This window comes from Heteronotia binoei, chromosome 8, assembly GCF_032191835.1.
Source record: "Heteronotia binoei isolate CCM8104 ecotype False Entrance Well chromosome 8, APGP_CSIRO_Hbin_v1, whole genome shotgun sequence".
In the NCBI taxonomy this organism is placed as follows: Eukaryota; Metazoa; Chordata; class Lepidosauria; order Squamata; family Gekkonidae; genus Heteronotia; species Heteronotia binoei.
Window position 1 is genome coordinate 46,707,128 of NC_083230.1, and position 20,614 is coordinate 46,727,741.

The following is a 20,614-nucleotide window of genomic DNA, read 5'->3' on the forward strand; positions in this document are numbered from 1 at the left end:
CTATTGCAAACTACAGTTATACTCCCAATGCAGTGTTGTCTTGTTTCAGTGAACACATTTTGCTGGCATCCATCACAAGACAGTCCTAACATGAGCCCAAGGTTCATATGTCCAAGTATCCTATTTCCACCACTGTTCAATCACAGATGAAGAATGGGCCAGAATTGCAACTTAGGATCATTCCTGTACCTAAATTATTAGATAGATCCATTACAGGAAAATATGTTATTTTAGTTACATGAAATTAAATACAATTTGAAGGTTTACTTTGAAAGGAAAAGTCAGTTTTGACAGGAACAGGTGCCAGCAAGTCACTGGATCTATTATAGAGGGGGGTTTTAAAAGTGAACTACATTAACTGTTAGTAGCAGCATTCCTTTTACTTCTTAAATATATGGCAATATCAGTGGCTATTAGCTGTAATGGGTAACTGTGTCTTCCATGGTCACAGATAGTATGCTACTGTTGCTGGGAAAAGCCAAGATTCATGCCCTGCTTATGGGTAAGGTTGCCAGGTCTGTGTTGGAAAATACCTGGAGACTTTGAGTATGGATCTGGGAGAGAGGCCTCAGCATGGTACAATGCCATAGAGTCCACCCTTCAAAGCAACCATTTTCTCCAGGGGAGCTGACCTCTTCCAGCTGGAGGTCAGTTGTAAAAGCAGGAGATCTCCAGGCCCCTACTTATGGGTGGCCCACAATAGCTAGTTGGCCACCTTGGGAGGCACAATGCCAGATTAAATGGGCCTTTGGTCTGATCAAGCAGGGCTTTTTCTATGATCTTCTGAAGAAAACTATGGGGGAGGCACTAAAAAAAGACAGAGCTCTAACAAATTTTGTTGTGTTCTAAATACAATGAATAGATGGAGACGGCTGCTTCCAATACAAACTTTGATTTTAACTACAAAGAGTCAATGAAAGGCAGTAAATCTGGAGTATTTTAATGAGGAGAAACGCCTGGTAACCTTACAGCCTTGGAATGCTGTTCTGTGGTTGTTTCATCTGAAGATTGTTTAAGATTAATAATGAGTGACAATTATCTGCTTTCTTCATGGCTGGTTTCTCATTCATGCTTTTAAAACTACATCTGTTACTTAGTTTCTTTCTCCTTCCAGCACATTTGAGATTTAACTGCAAAATATTGTCCTAATGTGGTGTGAATCTGTTTTTCTGGGTGTCTCATTGTCTTAAACAACTGATAATCAAATATACATTATACAGCATGTGAAGATTCTACATCATGGATCAGTTTTTAAAATGAATTTGATATGATAATTTTCTTGATTTAGATGGTCACAAGCAAAGTTATGGTCATAACTATAAAATTACTGCCTCTTAATTCTGCTTAAAGCATGTATCTTTAGTAGGCTTGCCAATCCCCAGGTCCCAGCGGGGGTTCTCCCTCTTTCCCAGGCTCCTTCCCGCCCCCAGTCAGCTGGCCGGCAGGGGGAAGCCCCACCCCCACAGCCACCATGTGACTTTCCACCTCTGGAGGCTTCAGACTCTGATTGAAAGACTTCCACTTGGGATGTTGTGTCTGTGTTACTTTGAAGAAGTTGGCAGCAACTAGTGAGTAGAGACGCCAATCCCTCGTTTCAGAGTTGCCAGAAATGGGGGGGGGGAATGTCTGCTGGGCACTTTATTATTCCCTATGTGGAGATCGATTCTCATAGGGTATAATGAGGAACTGATCTGAAGGTATCGGGGGCTCTGGGGGGGCTGTTTTTTGAGGTTTAGACACCAAATTTTCAGTATAGCATCTAGTGCCTCTCCCCAAAATACCTCTCAAGTTTCGAAATGATTGGACCAGGGGATCCAATTCTATGAGCCCCAAAAGAAGGTGTCCCTATCCTTTATTATTTCCTATGGAAGGAAGGCATTAAAAAGGTGTGCGGTCCCTTTAAATGTGATGGCCAGAACTCCCTTTGGAGTTCAATTATGCTTGTCACACCCTTGCCCCTGGCTCCGTCCCAATGTCTCCTGGCTCCACCCCCAAAGTTCCCAAATATTTCTTGAATTGGATTTGGCAACCCTAACTGAAGCCCAGCTTCAGTTCCCATCGACAGAAAAAGCCATTCATTTAGCATAACCAATTCTGTTAACCAATTGGGTCAACCAATTCTGTTGAGTCTTAAATTACTACTACTACTACTACTACCGCCACTACTACTACTAGTGGTAGCAGTAGTAGTAGAAGACTGGATTTATACCCCACCCTTCACTTCACGTCTCAGAATGGCTTACAATATCCTTTCCCTTCCCACAACAGACACCCTGTGAGGTAGGTGGGGCTAAGAGAGCTCTTTTGAGAACTGCTCTTGAGAGACCAGCTCTTTCAAGAACTGTGACTGACCCAAGGTCACTCAGCAGATGAATGTGAAGGAATGGGGAATCAAATCCCAAATTAGAGTCTGCACACTTAACCAATACATAAAACTGGTTTTCCACACCAAACTGGCTCAGAGTTGTCAGGTCCAACTCAGGAAATATTTGGGGATTTTGGGCATGGAGCCAGGAACAAAGTTGCAATTGGACACCAAAGGGAGTTCTGGCCATCACATTTAAAGGAACCTTGCTCCTTTTGGGCCTTCCCTGCATTGGAAATAATGGAGAAAGGAGCACCTTCTTTTGAGGCTCATAGAATTGGACCCTCCAGTGCAACCTTTTTTAAACTTGAGGCTACTTTTGAGGAGAGCTGGAAGTAAGCTGGATGTAGTCAAACAAGAGATGGCAAGACTAAACATCGACATATTGGGAATCAGCAAACTGGACGGGAATGGGTGAATTTAACTCAGAAGATCACAACATCTATTTTTGTGGGCAAGAGTCCCGTAGAAGAAATGGAGTGGCTTTTATAGTTAACAATCTCAAAAATGACAGAATATCAGTCCGTATCCAAGGCAAACCATTCAATATCACAGTAATTCAAGTCTATGCCCCAACCACTGATGCAGAAGAGGCTGAAGTGGACCAGTTCTATGAAGATCTACAACACTTCCTAGAATTAACACCAAAAATGATGTCCTCCTCATCTTAGGGGACTGGAATGCCAAAGTGGGAAGTCAAAAGGTAACCGAAACAATTGACAAGTTCAGCCTTGGAGAACAAAATTAAGCCGGGCAAAGGCTAATAGAGTTTTCTCAAGAGAACAAGCTGGTCATAGCAAACACCCTCTTCCAACAACCTAAAAGGCGACTCTACACATGGACATCACCTGATGGGAAACACAGAAATCAGATTGATTATATACTCTATAGTCAAAGATAGAGAATATCCTTACAGTCAGCAAAAACAAGACCTAGAGCTGACTGCTCCATGAGCTACTCATTGCAAAATTCAGGCTTAAACTGAAGAAAACTGGGGAAGCCATTAGGCCATTCAGGTTTGACCTTGATCACATCCTTTATGAATATACAGTGAAGGTGAAGAATAGATTTAAGGGACTAGAGTTGATAGAGTGCCTGAAGAACTATGGACAGAGGTTCATAACATTGTACATAAAGCAGCAACCAGCACTATCCCAAAGAAAAAGAAATTCAAGAAAGCAAAGTGGCTGTCTGATGAGGCCTTACAAATAGCTGAGGAAAGAAGGAAAGCGAAAGGCAAAGGTGAAAAGGAAAGATTCACCCAACTGAACGCAGATTTCCAGAGAACAGCAAGGAGAGATAAGGAGACCTTCCTGAAGGAACAATGCAAAAAAATAGAGAAAAATAATAGAATCAGAAGGACAAGCGATCTCTTCAAGAAAATTGGAGAAATCAAGGGAACGTTTCGTGCAAAGATGGCCATGATAAAGGACAAAAATGGTAGGGACCTAACAGAAGCAAAAGAGATCAGGAAGAGGTGGCAAGAATACACAAAAGAATTATACAAGAAGGATCTCAATGTACTTGACAACCATGACAGTGAAATCGCTGACCTTGAGCCAGACATTCTGGAGTGTGAAGTCAAATGGGCCTTAGAAAGCATTACTAACAACAAAGCGAGTGGAGATGATGGTATCCCAATTGAGTTTTTCAAAGCCCTAAAAGATGATGCTGTTGAAGTGATGCACACATTATGTCAACAAATCTGGAAAACGCAACAGTGGCCACAGGATTGGAAAAGATCAGTTTATGTTCCCATCCCAAAGAAGGGTAATGCCAAGGAATGTTCAAACTATCGCACCATTGCACTCATTTCACATGCCAGCAAGATCATGTTAAAGATCCTACAAGCTAGGCTTCAGCAGTATGTAGATCGGGAACTACCAGAAGTTCAAGCTGGGTTTCGGAGAGGTAGAGCAACTAGAGATCAAATTGCCAACATTCGATGGATTATGGAGAAAGCATGGGAGTATCAGAAAAATGTGTACTTCTGTTTCATTGACTACACTAAAGCCTTTGATTGTGTGGATCACAACAAACTGTGGCAAGTCCTTAAAGAGATGGGAGTACCAGACCACCTCACATGTCTCCTGAGAAACCTGTATAAGGGTCAAGAAGCAACAGTCAGAATGGGATATGGAACAACTGATTGGTTTAGAATAGGAAAAGGAGTTCGACAAGGATGTATATTGTCACCCTGCTTATTTAATTTATATGCAGAGTACATCATGCGGAATGCTAGCCTGGATGAAGCACAAGCCAGAATCAAGATTGCCGGGAAAAACATCAACAACCTCAGATATGCTGATTACACCACTCTAATGGCAGGAAGTGAGGAAGACCTAAAGAACCTCTTGTTGAGAGTGAAAGAGGAGAGCACAAAAGTAGGCTTGAAACTCAACATCAAAAAAACTAAGATCATGGCATCCGGCCCCATCACACCTTGGCAAATAGAAAGGGAAGATATGGAAGTAGTGATAGACTACACATTTCTGGGGTCCAAGATCACTGCAGATGGTGACTGTAGCCATGAAATTAAAAGACATTTGCTCCTTGGGAGGACAGCTATGGCAAACCTGGGCAGTATAATAAAAAGTAGAGACATTACCCTGCCAACAAAAGTCCGTATAGTCAAAGCAATGGTATTCCCAGTAGTAATGTATGGCTGTGAGAGCTGGACCATAAGGAAGGCCAAACGCAGAAGAATAGATGCTTTTGAGCTGTGGTGCTGGAGAAGAATCTTGAGAATCCCTTGGACTGCAAGACGGTCAAATCAGTCAGTCCTAAGGGAAATCAACCCAGACTGTTCCCTGGAAAGTCAGATGCTAAAGCTGAAGCTCAAATACTTTGGCCACCAAATGAGAAGGGAGCACTCACTGGAGAAGATCCTGATGCTGGGAAAGACAGAAGGCAAAAGAAGAATGGGACAGCAAAAGATGAGATGGCTGGACAGTGTTATTGATGTAACAAACACAAATTTGAGCAGAATTCAGAAGATGGTGGAAGACAGGAGGGCCTGGCGTGACTTTGTTCATGGGGTCACAAAGAGTTGGACTCGACTGTACGACTGAACAACAAAAGTAAATGCTATTCTGAAAATTTGGTACCACTACCTCAAAAACAGCCCCTCCAGCCCCAGATAACCACAGATAAATTCTCCAAACCAGTGGATCCCCAACCTCAACTGGGGATTTTAGCCATGAAAGTGAGAATCTCAGAGAAAGGAGCAAGGAGAAAAAGGCACAGCCCCCATGACAAAGTAGTCTTATCATCAGAGCTTTTTTTGTAGCAGAAACTCCTTTGTGTATTAGGCCATAGACTCCTGATATAGCCAATCCTCCAAGAACTTACAGGGCTCCTATTACAGGGCCTAGTGTAAGCTCTTGGAGGACTGGCTACATCAGGGGTGTGTGCCTTAATATGCAAAGGAGTTCCTGCTACAAAAAAAGCCCTGCTTATAAAGACAGGTTGCTTACCTGTAACTGTAGATCTTCAAGTGGTCATCTGTGCATTCACACCCATGGGATAGAGTGCCTGCGCCGATCCCTGAATCGGTACCTAAAAAGCCCGGGATTTTTTTGCGCTCGGCACCAATGGGCATGCGCAGGCATCCCAGTGCGCATGCTCGCCGGCGCCAGTGCGAGGATCCTGCCAGTTCCTTCCTGATCGCTGAAAGCCCCTACTGGAGGGAGACCATCAGCAGTGGGGAAGGACGGTGGGTAGTGTGAATGCACAGATGACCACTTGAAGATCTACAGTTACAGGTAAGCAACCTGTCTATCTTCTTCGTGGTCTCTGTGCTTCACACTAATGGGAGATTAGCAAGCAAGACATACCTGGAGGCGGGAAGACAGTCAACCAGATGAAACAGCTTGCAGCACCGCAGTTCCCAACCGAGTCCTCTGTTGAGCATGCACATCCAGCGCATAGTGCTTCATAAAAGCACGCAGAGAGGACCAGGTGGCAGCCTTGCAAACATCCGTCAGGGAAACGCCTTTCAGGAACGCCACTGATGTCGCCATCGCTCTTGTAGAGTGTCTGCGAATAGGCCCAAGTAATGGCTTCTTAGCCAACAAATAACACAGTTTAATAGTCTCAGTGAGCCATTTTGAAAGCCACTGAGACAAGATTCTGGAACCTAACTTAGGAGCAGCATAAGAAACAAAAAGATGCTGGTCCTTACGAAAACTCTTGGAGCGACTCAAATAATACAATAAGGCATGCTTAACATCTAAAGCATGCAACCTATGTTCCTCATCCAAGGAAGGTGTAGGATAAAACGTGGGCAACCAAACTTCTAAGTTAAGGTGGAACTGAGAAACCACCTTGGGGAGAAAGGAAATATCAGGAGCTAAGGACACTCCAGACACCTGAAAAGCTAAATATGGGTAGTCACAACGCATAGCCGTGAGCTCCCCTGCACGGCGTGCTGATGTGATGGCTACCAAAAAGGCAGTCTTCCAAGATAGGAGCTATAACGAGCATGTGGCCATCAGCTCAAAAGGACGCTGAGTCAGCCTGTCCAACACTAGAGTCAAATCCTGCAACTGTGGGGGTGATCTCGAAGGAGGATGAAGCCTAAGCAAACCCTTCAAAAATCTCTTAGAATGAGGGTGTGCAAAAACTGAATGCCCCTCCACTGGTTCATGGAATGCAGATATTGCCGCCAGATAAACTTTAATGGTGGAAAAAACAAGGCCAGCATCCACCAGAGACAACAAAAACTCAAAAATAACCGGCAGCAGCACCCTCTGGGGCGAAACTGTAGGATCAACTGAAAACTGAAGAAACTTCCGCCACTTCCTATCATAAGAAGCGCGGGTAGACAGCTTCCTGCTATTCAGAAAAACGTATTGGACTCTGCTGGAGAACTCACAGGGTCGATGAACCACGCTGTCACCTTCAGGTGGGGCACGTTGTGATGGAATACGTGACCGTCCTGAGCTGACAGACGATCCAGTTACGCCGGAAACTGATAGAAGACCCCCCCTCGCCAGTTGGAGCAAGATCGGGAACCAGTTCTGCCAAGGCTACCAAGGAGTCACCAGGATGCAGCATGGTATCTCTCTTGCGATCTTGTTGACCACCCTTGTCAATAGCGGCAGAGGTGGGAACAGATATAGGACCCGACCTTCCCACGGGAACAGCAGACCGTCTCCCAACAACTCTGGATCTGAGCCCCCTCTGGAGCAGAACAGAGGACACTTCCGGTTCTCGGCTGTGGCAAAGACGTCCACCTGAGGATATCCCCAGAGCTGAAACACAGGTTGAAGGAAGCGCCACTGTATCTCCCACTCGTACGGGGAAGCCGCACCCCTGCTGAGGGAGTCTGCTTACAGATTAAGCACCCCTGGGAGATGTGCAGCCTTCACAAAGATGTCATGGTCTAGGCACTCCGACCACAGTTCCAGTGCCAGAGCACAGAGCCGTCAAGAAACTGTCCCTCCCTGTCTGTTGAAGTAACACAGGGCAGTGGTATTGTCCGTAAGCAGAGCAACAACCTTCCCCGCCACCATGGGGTGGAAGGATTGAAGAGCAAAATGAACTGCCAGCAGTTCCAGGTAATTTATATGGCAATGAGTCAATTTCAAAGGCCAAGGGCCCCACACACACAGAGCGTCCATGTGGGCCCCCCAACCCCATAAAGACGCATCTGTTGTGATTGTCACTGTTGGTACAGGTAGGTGGAAGGGAGCTCCATGACAAATATTGTCCTTTGATTTCCACCACTGCAGTGTTTGAAGTGTCACAAGTAGAATTACAAACCTCTTTCAAGGTGAGTCCCTTAACCGTCGAAACTGACAAAGAAACCAAAGTTGTAGGCCTCTTATCCTCAGCTTCGCGAAGATCAGCACGCTTGTAGTCACCACCATCAGCCCCAGCATCCGCTGCAGCTGCTGCGCTGTGCCCCACTTTCAACTCTGCAGAAGTTTGACAAGGTTGATAATGTCCATCGCTCTCTGCTGAGGTAGGAAAGCGCGATGAAGGTTCGTATCCAGCAAAACTCCTATGAACTGCACTGTCCATGATGGAGTAAGGTGTGATTTCTCCAAATTGACCTGCAGACCCAAGGTGTGAAAAAGACGAAGAGTGATGGCAATATGGTTTGACAAACTTTCCTTTGACTCCGCCACAAGGAGCCAATCGTCGATGTATGGAAAGACGACTATCCCTTGAAGCCAGAGGTGGGCAGCCACAACGCTCATCATCTTCGTAAACACCTGAGGTGCAGTGGACAGGCTGAACGGAAGGGCCTTAAACTGGAAATGTTGAGAACCTACTGCAAACCGAAGGAAACATCTGAACGCAGGATGGATGCTGACGTGGAATAGGCCATCCAGTCCCCTTGGTTGATGAGGGGCAGAATTGTTTGCAGAGTGGACATTCTGAACTTCTGGTACAGAATAAGCTTGTTCAGATTCCGAAGGTCCATGACTGGTCTCAACCCCCCGTCCTGCTTGGGAACAAGGAAGTAATGAGAGTAGAAGCCTCCCGTCCTGGCCTCCACCGGGACCCTTTCTATGGCGTGTTTCTGTAGGAGGTTGCTCACCTCTGCCAGCAGAGGTGGGGAAGGGGGTGTGGTGATTACAACAGATTGGTTCGGAATCTGAGCAAAATCTATTTTGTAGCCTTTCGCGATGATGGAAAGCGCCCACCTGTCCGTAGAGATGGACTCCCAGGCCGACAGGAATGGGCGGAGGCGGATAGATGAAGAAGTGGGGACGGTGACACGTGCTACCAGAAAGTCAAAGGCCCTGCTTTTGAGGGCGAGTGCCCTTGGACTTGCCAGTGGTCTGTGCAGAAGAAGAAGAAGAAGATATTGGATTTATATCCCGCCCTCCACTCAGAAGAATCTCAGAGCGGCTCACAATCTCCTTTACCTTCCTCCCCCACAACAGTCACCCTGTGAGGTGGATGGGGCTGGAGAGGGCTCTCACAGCAGCTGCCCTTTCAAGGACAACCTCTGCCAGAGCTATGGCTGACCCAAGGCCATGCTAGCAGGTGCAAGTGGAGGAGTGGGGAATCAAACCCGGTTCTCCCAGATAAGAGTCCGCACACTTAACCACTACACCAGAAGCGTAGCGGTTTCGATTGTTCCCCCTGTATGGGGACCTACTCTCAGGTTGGGCAGAACGAGGTCTCCATTGCTGTTCCGGGGAAAACTTTTGATATTGTTTCTTGGCCCAGGGTTTGTGCCACTGTTTTGGTTTAGCAGCTCTGGAAGACGCCGGGACACCCAGGTTTCTGGAGGTCTTTATGCTCTTATCCATTTCCTGAAGAGCATTGTCGGTGGTCGAGCTGAAGAGGCCTTCACCCTCGAAGGGCAGATCTTCAATGAAGGCCCTGGTGTCTTGCTGGAGGGCCGCTGACCTGAGTCAGGAGTGGCGGCAGAGGCAGACAGCAGAAGTGATGGTTCTTGCTGAGATGTCCACCATATGCTTTGCTGCAGCCAGTTGTTGTTTGGCTACAGCAAAGCCTTCCTTCTGCAACTTCTTTGCAGCAGACCTCTTCTCCTCACTCAGGGAAGACAAGAGGGGGGTAAGTTGTTCCCACAGTGAGTATTGGTATCTAGCCATGCACGCAGCATAGTTAGATACCTTTACTCCCAGCGCCCCAGCAGAGTAAAACTTCCTCCCGACATTGTCCAGCTTCCTTCCCTCCTTCTCTGGTGGAGAGGAGTGCGTCTTGCGGGCCTTTTTTTTTTTTTTTTTTTTTTTACTTTTTCAAAATTTTATTGAGTCATCAATATTTTCCAACAATTCTTTTACATAGAGAAAAAAAGGAAAATACTCTTACTATTACACACATATCTTTCATCCTTAAGGAGGTATTTAGGGATACAAATTAATAAGAGAAAAAAAAGAATACATCACCAACATCCATTTACCAAGTAATTAACAAATACTACTACTAATGTAGTATGTTATTTCTTTTTCCTATCCAATTATAAAATTTTACCCATTTTCTACTAGCTTCACTTTCAGATATCCCTTTTAGCAAGTTTGATAAAATATCTGACTCTGCAGCCTGAAGGATTTTAGCTATGGCTTCACTCATATCTGGACATATCTTTTGTCTCCAGTATTTAGCGAATACAATTCGCGCCGCAGTGATAATGTAAATTGTTAAATATTCATCCTCTAAGGGGACCTCTTTTCTGACAAATGAGAGAAGCATTAACTCGGGTTTAAAACAAATATTAACATCAAGTATTGCCTTCAACATACCGTAGAGACTCAACCAAAATTTTTTAACAACTTTACATGTCCACCAAATGTGATAAAAGGAGCCTATTTCTGATTCGCACTTCCAACATTTGGGAGATAAAACTTTGTTAATCTTGGAGAGCTGAAGGGGGGTAATATACCACCTGTGGAACAACTTAAAAAATTTTTCACGAAAATTAACAGGTTTTATTACCTTATAATTTATTTTCCAGAAAATCTCCCATTTTTCCATCTCAATATTTTTCTGAAAGTTTTGGGCCCATTTAATCATTGGTTCTTTAACCATTTCATCCTCTAGTTTTATTTGTGTGATATAATTATAAACTGTCTTAATTACCTTATCTTCTTTCAAAAGTAAAATCTTATCAAAGTCAAAATTAACCTTGGTGAATCCTACCCTTCTGTCCTTATTGTACTTTGTTATAATCTGATTCATTGTCCACCAGTCTAGTTTTATTCCACGAGTCTCCAAGTCTTCTTTTTTAATTAGCTTATCCTCATCATCTAGCAAGTCTTGATATCTTGTCCTCATTGAGGAGTCCCATAAAACTGGGTGGATTGAAGCCTCTTCTGGCGACAACCACCTCGGAGTCTTACTATATATCAATGTTCTAACTTTCACCCACACTTCATATATAGCCTTACGGATTAGATGATTTTAAAAATATTTTTGGGCTTTAGTTACATACCATATGTTCGCATGCCAACCGGCCTGTAAATCAAAACCCTCCAGAGCTAGTATCCGGTTATTATTCAAGGTTATCCAATCCTTCATCCAAAGTATTACACGCTTCTGATGTTAATTTTAGCCCAGCGTCTGATACCCCCAGAGGGCAGAGGCACAGCTCAATAATTCAAAGCAACTCAGCACAGTTCCTCAGCCCGACCAGCACCAACTCCCGGGTTGAAGTCTCCTCTTCTAGCAGCGCCGTACCTCTTCAGTCTCCGCCCGCTTGTTAATCCGATCTGCTGGACTCACTGCTCTGCGGCACCGCCCCAATTTGGAAAAAAGGAGGGTGAAGTCCTCGCGTCCTTCAAAGGGAGCCACCTCAGTTCTCCTACTTGTTCCACCGAATGAGCAGAGTAGAGTCGAAAAATAAAGCAAACAAAACGAAAAAAACCTCTCTTCCCGCCTTCCACAAAAACACCTCCTTGTTCCGGCGGCTGAAGCTATACCGCCCGAAGGCGCCACTCGACTCCGGGACAAGGTAGGGAAGGAGGGTACCTTGCGAGCTCGTTTTGCTCAGGTACTCTCCCTCGCCCCTTCTGTGTACTTGCCTCCTCCAACTGGAGGTCTGTACGGACCCTGGGGTCCCCCAAAAGAGCCCTTGTTCAGCGTGACTCAGGAGAGCTTCCCGAGACACCGCCGCTCCGCTTCGGCACAAACCGGAAACCCCGTCTTGCGGGCCTTTGATGAGGAGGATACGACCACTGAATTGGGCTTTGGATGCGTGAAGAGAAATTCTGCACCGGTCTCTTGGACGCGGTACATGTGGTCCAACCTTCTTGATGACACAGGTGTAGAAGCAAGCTTCAGCCAGGGCTCCTTCATCGCCTTTAAGATGACCTTCGTAACAGGCAGGGCAACCGCTGTAGACGTATCCCCGCTGCATGATGTCGAATACGGTGTCATCTACAACAGGTTGCGGTTGTGTCACCGGGAAAGAGAGGGAGAGTGCTATCCTCTTCACCAAGTCCCCATACGACTTTAGATCCTCCGATGGTGAAATGAGAAGATCCTCAGCAGTATGAGAAACTGGCAAAGATTCCAAAGCCCTGTCTGGATCGTCGGTACTGACCTCGGAGTCCGACGATGAAGACTCTCTCCTCAAAGAATGTTCCGAGAGCACCGGCGATGACTCTCTGACGGGTGACCAGATCGACACCGATGACCTAGGCTGGACTTCCTCCACCACCACACTGTGTCTTTCCGGCGGGACAGACATCGATGCCGATGGACGCCGCCTAGAATGCTGGGAAAGCCTCGACATATGGGATGCCTCAGATTGCTGGTCTCAGTCTGCAAACTCCCAAGGGGGGTACCACTGGTACAGCGGATATGGATAGGCGTAGGGAGGCCACTGGCACTGCTCCCACGGTGGAAGCGGTGAGCTACGGTGGTCAGTTCCATCTCTCTCAGACCTCTTGCCTGATCCAGCGGTACCGACAGCTCCATCAGTGCTGACACCTCCACCTCTGAGACAGAGTCGCTCTCACTACGACGCCTCGACCCTGAAGAATGGGAGCGCTGAGTGAGGTCGATCTCTTCCTCCGATGCCGATAGATGCAACTGCTGCGAACCACTGCCTCTCGATAGCGAAGGGCTAAGATGTGGGGACGCCAAGATCTTCCTCGGTGGAGCGGTCGACATCAAAGTCAAAGCGTCATGAGAAGGGGAAGGAGTGCGGGACGATCTCTTCTTCCGCTTCTCCTTAGATTTCACCTTCTTCGGTGTGGATGATCGGGTCCCTGAGTCATCCCAATGCTTCTTAGCTGGGGTGTCCACTGACCTTCAGAAGGTCGTTTTGTGGAACGCCCGCACTCGCCTGGCATCTCGGTCCTGATCGGCGATGTATCAGCCGATGTGACCGTCGGGGCTCCAGCCTCTCCATCGGTACTGACGGGCCCGATACCATCTTTTGAGGGCGAATTGCCAACTCAACCAACGCAGCCGAAAGCCTCGCTGATCGATTCCTGCGAATTTGTTTGGAAAAACTCAGGCAGTGCGAGCACGAATCCACACTATGTCCCTCACCCAAACAAAGGAGACAAAGGGAATGGCCGTCGGGGGGGGGGGGGAGGCAATCTTCTTCCCACAGGAGCGGCACCTCTTAAACCCCCCCCCAACGTCTTTCCATAGACGTCAAGGAAAAAACCCACCCAGGAAAGTCTCTGAGGGGAAAAACAGGGAAAAACTGGGCCCTGAAGGGCAAGTCCAACAATTTTTTTTTAAACAACACTAACAAGTAACTAACTAACTACACTAAGAAAATAACAAATGGGCTATATACAACAAGAAAAAGCAATCGTGAGATTACTTTACCAACCGGGGACACGAAAGGAGATCCTCTCAGCGCAGCGGTCAGAAAGGAACTGGCAGGATCCTCGCGCTGGCGCCGGCGAGCATGTGCACTGGGACGTCTGCGCATGCCCATTGGTGCCGAGCGCGAAAAAATCCCGGGCTTTTTAGGTACCGATTCGGGGATCGGCGCAGGCGCTCTATCCCATGAGTGTGAAGCACAGAGACCATGAAGAAGATCTAATAGTAAAGATTCAACCACACTGAAAATATATGAAACAAAGAAATTCCAGTGTTTATTCCTACAAAGACAATCAGATAAATTTATGATAATAATCCATGGAACAACCACAAGGTGGAACAGATAATATGTCAGAAAGTCCTTGATAACGGTTCATAAATACATCCAAAGGAACCTTGAAAAGTGAAGTTGTGTTAGATCAGTGAGAAATTTCTCTGTAAAGAGTATAGCTTGTATAAAGCCTTCTGTGAAAACAGGATCCTAGATATTCCGGAAATACTTGTTAAACTGCATGGCTGTATTCCTGGAGTATAAATTTTGCCCTGAGTGGAATCCTCTTCTTCAGTGGTTGGAACAGGATATGTCTTTCTGCGGATAGAGAAAAGCACCTTTGGATGTTATCAAGGAGTTTCTGACATATTACCTGTTCCACTTTGTGGTTGTTCCTTGGATTATTGTCATAAATGTATCTAATTGTCTTTATAGGAATGAACATTGGAATTTCTTTCTTTCATATATTTTCAGTGCAGTTGAATCTTTAGTATTAAAGACTACCCTGTCATGGGAGCTGTGCCTTCTTCTCCTTGCTTCCAACTGGGGATTGGCAACCCTATTTAATGTCATTTTGACACATACGTATGTACATTTCAAACCAGTTTACTGATTACTACTGCATACCATATAAATTAATTTAGTGTGAGCTTATTCTGCACTACTGAGTGTAAGTATATTGGTAGATTTGCACATGCCTGTCACATGGAAATATGCTCTCCATCTCCTTAGCAGTCTTGGAAGTCAGTCACCAGAACTAGAATTACAATATGGCTATTTTCATTCCATTCAGGCCTCCCAAAATGATAGTTGGCGGAGGTCCTGCTTAAAACAAGAAGAAGCCATCTCTCCCCGACAAGAGCAGTTGAACCAGAGTACTAGACTTCAGCTTAATTGGTCATTCACTGAAACTGAAGCAAGCTTCAAAATACTTGCTGTGCCCTTTTAACATTGCTTTGAATCTGAGGAAATAAGGTGTGGTTATACATGATTAGATAAATATGATTTATTGTGGACTAAAATTGATCCTTTTACACATCTTGGCAAGTTTTTCTGCCCAGTCATGCTTCACAGCACACGTCCATTGTTGCAGTCTACCCAAGCTGGCTATTTCTGTGGGCTCCCCTCCCCCCTATGTAGAATAAGAACGTTACAAGAGCTTACAAGGGCAAAAGAGTATAACTGCCCCCCTTTCTCTTTGGTACTGCCTTGTTCTCCTGTAACTGCATCCCTTCCACTGGCCCTCCCCTTTCTTCTTTAACTATTCCCTTTTCCACTTCAATTGGCTTACTCTGGTAAAGAGAAATCATACAAAATTTTGCTTTCTTGGTTACCTTTTATCACTTTGTATTAAACAATATAACGAAGATGTAACTTATTTTATTCTTTAGATTTTTATTTTGTCCTCCCTACAAACAGGCTCAGGGCAGATCACAAGAGAACAGAGTCAATGACGTGTCACAATAAAATTCCAGTTAAATATACAGTTAATAATTATAAATACACAGCTAATAAGAGATAAAATCATTAAATAAAACTAAAATTGGCAGCAACAATTGTATAAAGACCTCTTTAGGTCTCATAGATGGACATTTCAACAGAATGGGAACTACAGCAGGGAGACCAACTGAGGTAGGCGCCCACTGCCTCACCCGAAAGCCTGGTGGATCAGCTCCGTTTTACAGGCCCTGCTGTCACTTTAAGTTTTAAGTAGAAGTCTGAAGAATGGTTGCTTAGACCAGAGGTGTCAAATGTCTGGCCCGCAGGCCAGAATCGGCCTGCCCAGGGCTTTAATGAGGCCCATTGGGCTCTTTTCTCCCCTCCCCCCTCCTGTTCTCACCTTTTGAAGCTCAGAGTTCCCTGGTCTTTCTTGCTTGTCTGGCTGCAGCATGAACAAAGCTGCAAAGAAACTGTGCCCAGAGGACTTAATGGAAAATCCATTTCACATTTTCCTTGCAACTTTGTCTGTGCTGTTTCAGCTACCTGAAGTTCATGCTTCCTGGAGTTGTGTCCTTGCAAATAAAGGGCTTCAAACCAGCTTGTCTCTGCTCAGTGGCCTTGGGAACTGGTGCCTAGTGAATATTCTAACTTGGGAACCCACAGCCAAAGGGGGATGTTACACTGGAGATCCATTGCTAATCTGAGTAAACCCTGGAGGCAGGGGAGAAGTTTGCAATGTCATTTCATTGTTTTCCAAGACTCAAAGCATTTTATATTTTTAGTTTCTGCGGTGAACCTTGTGCTTTTTCTTTATGTTTTATTTTAAAAACTGCACTGCCACTATACCCCACTTTTCATGTTTTCTCAGGTTCAGAGCATTTTATATTTTTAGTTTCTGTTATGATGCTTGTGCTTTTCCCTGATGTTTCATTTTAAAAACTGCATTGTCAAATCCCACTATTCCGCCACCTTTCCATTTTAAACAAAATATTGCAAGAGTTTAAAGCATGTTTGTATTTAAAAAAAATAACTTTAATTGTGTTTGTCAGTGTCCTTTAGAAGGTTTATATCTCCTCCACCTGGCATTACATTTTATGACACACATGGCCGAGCCCCACAAAGTCCCATTTGTGTTAGATTTGGCCCTCCTAACAAATGAGTTTGACACCCCTGGCTTAGACTGCTGAAGGATCCAATAACTATGGCATATCTGCAGGTTTTACAGAAAGCTTCTTTACATCCTTTGTCTAGATGCTGGATATTCAGAAGGATTATTTTTATTGCTTTAAAACTGCTTGTAAATATTCATTGAGGCCTTCTGTCACAAGTTCAGCCAATGGAACACAGCAAGGTTGATTCGGTTAGCATGACACAAAATGTCTGTTTCAAACAATTTTATTAGTAACATATGGTAATAAATTTCAATTTCTTACTTCATTAATAATTACTTTTTTTTAATCTATCCCATATATTACTTTCTACCCATCCCTCCCCCCGTTACTTGACCCCCGTCGGTGTTATATACTTAAAATCTTAATATTAAAGGTACCCTTAATTAATAAGAACCAAAATTAATATCCTCCTCCCTCTTGTACTTAGTCATTATCAAAAATTGTCCAATGTCCTTTTATTTTCCACTCTTTTTCTACGTATCTTCTGAACTTTTTCCACTCCATTTTAAATACTTCTAAATCATAGTCTCTTAAGGTCCTTGTTAACTTGTCCATTTCACTCCATGTCATAACTTTTACAATCCAATCCCATTTCTCTGGTATTTTTTCTTGCTTCCACAACTGCGCATACAGTGTCCTAGCAGCTGAGAGCAAGTACCAAATTAAAGTTCTATCTTCTTTTGGAAATTTTTCCATTTGTAATCCCAACAGAAAAGTCTCTGTGACTTTGTTAAAGTTGTATCCCAAGATCTTAGAAATCTCTTGTTGAATCATCTGCCAGTACTTTTTCGCTCTTTCACAAGTCCACCACATATGGTAGAAAGAACCTTCATGTTTTTTACATTTCCAACATCTATCTGGCATCTTATTGTTGATCTTTGCCAACTTTTTAGGAGTCATATACCATCTGTACATCATCTTCAAACAGTTTTCTTTAATACTCTGACTTGTTGAGAGTTTCATAGAGTCCTTCCACAAATATTCCCATGTGTCCATCTGTATTTCTTTATTTACATTAATTGCCCACTTAATCATTTGAGATTTCACTACTTCATCTTCCGTAGACCATTTTAAAAGTAACTTATAGATTTTCGAAATTAATTTTTCATTATCTCCAAGCAGAACTTTTTCCATTTCTGTTTGTTCTTGTCTTATTCCTTCAGTTTTAACATCGCTTTCCATCAAACTTTTTATTTATTGCATTTGAAACCAATCATACTTATTATTCAACTCTTCAGCAGTTTTCAATTCTATTTTACCGCTTTGTATTTTTAATAATTATAATAATAATTATAATAATAGTTTAGAGTTGGGAGTGAGCGGTGAAGTGGCCAAGTTTGCGGATGACACTAAATTGTTCAGGGTGGTGAGAACCAGAGAGGATTGTGAGGAACCCCAAAGGGATCTGTTGAGGCTGGGTGAGTGGGCGTCAACGTGGCAGATGCGGTTCAATGTGGCCAAGTGCAAAGTAATGCACATTGGGGCCAAGAATCCCAGCTACAAATACAAGTTGATGGGGTGTGAACTGGCAGAAACTGACCAAGAGAGAGATCTTGGGGTCGTGGTAGATAACTCACTGAAAATGTCAAGACAGTGTGCGTTTGCAATAAAAAAGGCCAATGCCATGCTGGGAATTATTAGGAAGGGAATTGAAAACAAATCAGCCAGTATCATAATGCCCCTGTATAAATCGATGGTGCGGTCTCATTTGGAGTACTGTGTGCAGTTCTGGTCGCCGCACCTCAAAAAGGATATTATAGCATTGGAGAAAGTCCAGAAAAGGGCAACTAGAATGATTAAAGGGCTGGAGCATTTTCCCTATGAAGATAGGTTGAAACGCTTGGGACTCTTTAGCTTGGAGAAACATCGACTGCGGCGTGACATGATAGAGGTTTACAAGATAATGCATGGGATGGAGAAAGTAGAGAAAGAAGTACTTTTCTCCCTTTCTCACAATACAAGAACTCGTGAGCATTCGATGAAATTGCTGAGCAGACAGGTTAAAACGGATAAAAGGAAGTACTTCTTCACCCAAAGGGTGATTAACATGTGGAATTCACTGCCACAGGAGGTGGTGGCGGCCACAAGTATAGCCACCTTCAAGAGGGGTTTAGATAAAAATATGGAGCACAGGTCCATCAGTGGCTATTAGCCACAGTGTGTGTGTATATATAAAAAAATTTTGGCCACTGTGTGACACAGAGTGTTGGACTGGATGGGCCGTTGGCCTGATCCAACATGGCTTCTCTTATGTTCTTAATAATTGATTATATGACATCCCTTTTTCCTCTCCTGTCTCAGCTGTTATTCTTATTACTTCTGCTGGCACTATCCATAGTGGTTTTCTCTCATCACCATATTTCTTATACTTCATCCAAACATTTAGTAGATTATTTCTTATACAATGGTGAGGGAAAAAACCATCTGACTTTTTCTTTCCATAGTACACACAAAATGTCATTCCATGTGCATAACAGTACCTCAAATTATATGTACAAAGATGACCTTTTAAATATATATGTTTGTGTCCCATGTATACCATGAGAAAGCTGCTCTAATATATCAGCTAGTTGTGCCAACTGCAGCAGATCTGGTTTGACAGCATCTCTGTGAGCACTCCAGCTAGGGATGCCAGACCCCCCCCCCTGGTGGTGGTGGTGGGTCTCCTGCTGCCAGGTCCCACAGATGCCAGGCTCCCCCAAAAAGAGGAACACCGGCAATTAAAGTGATGTGTCTGCATGACACAGAAGTGATGTAGGCACATCAGGGGCAATGCTCTGTTTTTTTGGGCAAAAACTATATGGTAGAAGCTAGTTCCACCATACAGCTTTTGCCCAAAAAACAGAGTGTTGTTTCCTGACAGACCTACAGGTCATGTAGGCAGGTCAATTAAATGCCAGGCGTTCTTCCCTGCTCCTGATAAGCACACTTCCCACCCTTGCTGGCTGCTTGGAGGGACCTGGCAACTCTAACTCCAACTTCTCTGAGGCAAGCTTTCAGGGGCAGTTGTTGCAAATGCTTGCTATTTCAAGCTCCAGAAAAAATGATAAAGGTGACATAATATTTTTTTAAAAAATCCTTTGCCTGGGTTGGACTGGTTGTGCTCTCCAGCTTGGTGCTGGGCAAATTGTCCCTTGGTACTTTGATGAGAGCTTAGCAGATGCTTTACTTTCTCAAAGAATGCATCATTAGAAAGTGATGAACTTGGCATTTTCCCCTTTGTTGCTGATGGAGATTCTTGGTGAAGTTTGCAATGTTAGGAAAGAAACACAAGCCATCAGACACCAGCATCTATCCCACCTTGCCCACTGCTGACACCAGAGTTCTGCATGCGGTCCTCCATCTTTTTTTCCTGGCTTTTCCTTTATACATGTGCTCTGCAAATGTATAGCGGTTAAGTGCTCAGACTCTTATCTGGAAGAACAGGGTTTGATTTCCCACTCCTCCACTTGCAGCTGCTGGAATGGTCTTGGGTCAGCAATAGCTTTCGTAGGAGTTGTCCTTGAAAGGGTAGCTGCTGTAAGAGCTCTCTCAGCCCCACCTACCTTACAGGATGTCTGTTGTAGGGGTGAGGGGAAGGTAAAGGAGATTGTAAGCCATTCTGTGAGATTCAGGTATAAGATTCGGTGGGGTATAAATCCAATATCATCATCTTCTTCTTTTTCTTCCTGGTCACACTATCACAATGGTTACCAGCCTCCAGGTAGGGCCTGGAGATCTCCCACTTTTACGACTGATCTCCAGCTGGCAGAGATCAACTCCCCTGTAGAAAATGGCTGCTTTGAAAGGCGGACTGTATGGCATTATACCATGCTGAGAGAGGCAGGGTGACTATGGGTGGAATGGTTGCTTTTTCTCCCCTGCTGCTCTGTACAGCCAACTGTGTCCAGGTGACTAGGAAGAGTCATGCTACTGAATTAAATGGGATTTGTGAATTCAGTGGTAACAAAAAACCCTAACTCTAATCAGATTAAGAAATCAGGTAAAAAGTGTACTTTAGAGCTCTAGTTTAGCACCTCCTAGCGAACTGACCTGGATAGCCCAGACTAGCCCGATCTCATCAGATCTTGGAAGACAGACAGGGTCAGTCCTAGTTAG

At 44.4% G+C, this 20,614-nt stretch overlaps 1 protein-coding gene across 1 annotated transcript in view; it reads right to left on the reverse strand.

Moving 5' to 3' along the window:
• Positions 1–20,614, reverse strand: part of WIF1 (WNT inhibitory factor 1) — a 72,227-nt gene that overhangs the window by 15,898 nt on the left and 35,715 nt on the right. The window lies entirely within an intron of this gene.